This window comes from Nothoprocta perdicaria, unplaced genomic scaffold (genome assembly GCF_003342845.1).
Source record: "Nothoprocta perdicaria isolate Ctin4 unplaced genomic scaffold, notPer1 scaffold_55, whole genome shotgun sequence".
Classification (NCBI taxonomy): Eukaryota; Metazoa; Chordata; class Aves; order Tinamiformes; family Tinamidae; genus Nothoprocta; species Nothoprocta perdicaria.
In genome coordinates, this window is record NW_020455810.1 from 796,869 (window position 1) to 799,115 (window position 2,247).

At 37.2% G+C, this 2,247-nt stretch overlaps 1 long non-coding RNA gene across 1 annotated transcript in view; it reads right to left on the reverse strand.

The window, feature by feature from the left end:
* The window catches only part of LOC112955281, a 70,644-nt gene extending 68,397 nt beyond the window's left edge, over nucleotides 1-2,247 (reverse strand). The window contains exons 1-2 of the long non-coding RNA XR_003250858.1: nucleotides 2,190-2,247; nucleotides 1,986-2,057 (exon numbers count right to left, since the gene is read on the reverse strand). This is a non-coding gene — a long non-coding RNA (uncharacterized LOC112955281). The remainder of the gene's footprint in view (nucleotides 1-1,985; nucleotides 2,058-2,189) is intronic.

A 2,247-nucleotide genomic window follows, 5' to 3' on the forward strand; every position in this document is an offset into this window, starting at 1 on the left:
GGAGAGAAGGAGAGAAGGAGAGAAGGAGAGAAGGAGAGAAGGAGAGAAGGAGAGAAGGAGAGAAGGAGAGAAGGAGAGAAGGAGAGAAGGAGAGATATGTTTTTCATGCTCAGGACTTGTGAAATATCAACACTTGTTGCTATGACCCAACCTTTTCCTCTTGCTTCAAAATGCAATGAGAAGATGAGCTAACCATTTGTTTTTCAAAGGAAAAAAAAGATTGAAATACTATCTTGATAGTTATGTTATTTACCTGTGACATCTAAACTAATGACAATAGCAGCTTAGCTCAAAATTATTTGAACTCACTTATCACACTTAAAGAATCTGTGTCCTGTTTGCTATTCTGTGACAACCTTACAGCATCCGGTATCTCATCCTCTACTCAAGGGAGTTTGTGTCAGCATATTGACAGATTCCTGAGCCATCTAAGGAGACATATATTATCTGTGTTGTTTTATTTTAATGCCAAGTGAAAAAAAAATAGCTTGGTTCTGTGTTATTGAGACTATGGGCTCTAGACCAGCTTCCAGACTGCTGCAGAAGTGTGCAGAGCTTAAAATCCAAGTATCCACTATTCAAGCAGTGGCATGATCCAACGTGTAAATTCAACAGTTAAATATATCTGACCTGCTGTGAGAGAGACCAATCTTCACACGTGGATGTTCCCATAGAGCAGATTGCATAACCACCCCATAGTGTCCCACTAAGTATCTTTGCTTGATGAGCACAGCTATAACTTTCGGGCAAATAGACTATAATCAAATATTTGAATCTAGTTTCTTGGCATGTGAGAAAACAAAAAGTTTTGGAAGGACTTCTTAATTGAGACTAATGGAAACTTCTCTGATTCAATGGTTTCTGGTAAAGAAAGCTTTAGGAAGAAACACACACACACATACACACACAAAGGAGCTGGACAGAAACAATAGTACAGACTATCTGATTAAAGCCACTTCATCTCCAGGCCCTTTCTACTGTAAAGAAATGGATATTGCTTGGGTTGCTGGAATTAAAAACAAGCAATCAAACAACTCCCTGAATATTTTCTGTAATGGTTTGCTTTGAAGGCTGAGTATTAAATTAAAAAAAAAAAAATAAAAAATTAAAAGAGGGAAGGAGGGGAAGGAATTGATGACAAGGATATAGAGTAGTATATTGTCCCACTCATTTCTCCACCATTCAACTTGAATGGCCTTTTATCCTCACTCTCTTTATTTAGCAGATGTGCTAAATAACAGCTTAGGTTTACTGGTTGATATTCTTACCTATAGAATCTAATTTCAGTAATCTGATTTAGGAATGACAGCACAAGATGGATCTGCAGAGCCTTCCTATGACACAAGGACAGTCTCATGGGCTCAATTTAGACCGTCTCAGCATCTGCCACTGATGATCAGAAAGCACGGGCCCAGGGAGTAGCACACAAACAGAGCAAGTGGTACAAACAGAGCAGAGTTTCCCTGTAACATATTTGCAGACTCCAATGACTTTCAGCTCAAATCTAATTCCGGAGCAATTTGTGGAATGAGTATCATCCTATGATAGGGAATTCTATTGCTTTACAAGCATGGAATGAAAAAAGAAACTGTTTTTGTTTTAAATCTGCCTGCCACTAATTTCATTTGATAGTCCCTCTTTCTGCATCAGAAGGGTCACTAAGAAATCAAAGCTCACCCACATTCTCTGTGACACTTCAAATGTTATGTGATAGATATATTTCTCATGGGGTGAAGAGCTGAAGGCCATTAGATTTTTATTTTCAATGCTATCATCTTCAAAATAATTTAAAAGACAACTTTCCTGTCTTGCTACTACCAATACTTGGTACTACCAATACATTGGTACTACCAATATTTAGATTCCAAACTACCTCCTTCCAAGTATGCTTTAGCCTAGGTATATACAACAAATCAAAACAGTTGTGTTCTTTGACAGATTTTGAGTTATTAAGCATATTGAAGCAGGAAAAGTGCAGTGCTCACCTCTGTCCTTGCTGGAAGCTGAATTTTCCTACACAAATACAGCAACAAGCAGGCTTCAATGACTCTTGTCTACTATGTTTTAAATGGAAAGCATCAATATTAATAATTACTTTTTAGTCAGATGTCTGTTTTAGTAATCAGCATTAATAATACTTTTAAAAATAATCTTGAGGTAGCTTGCCAATTTCTGGAAAAAGTACTAACCAAATTTGAGTTATTGTACCATGAAACTAAACACTAGCTCCAAAGAAGACTGGCTCCA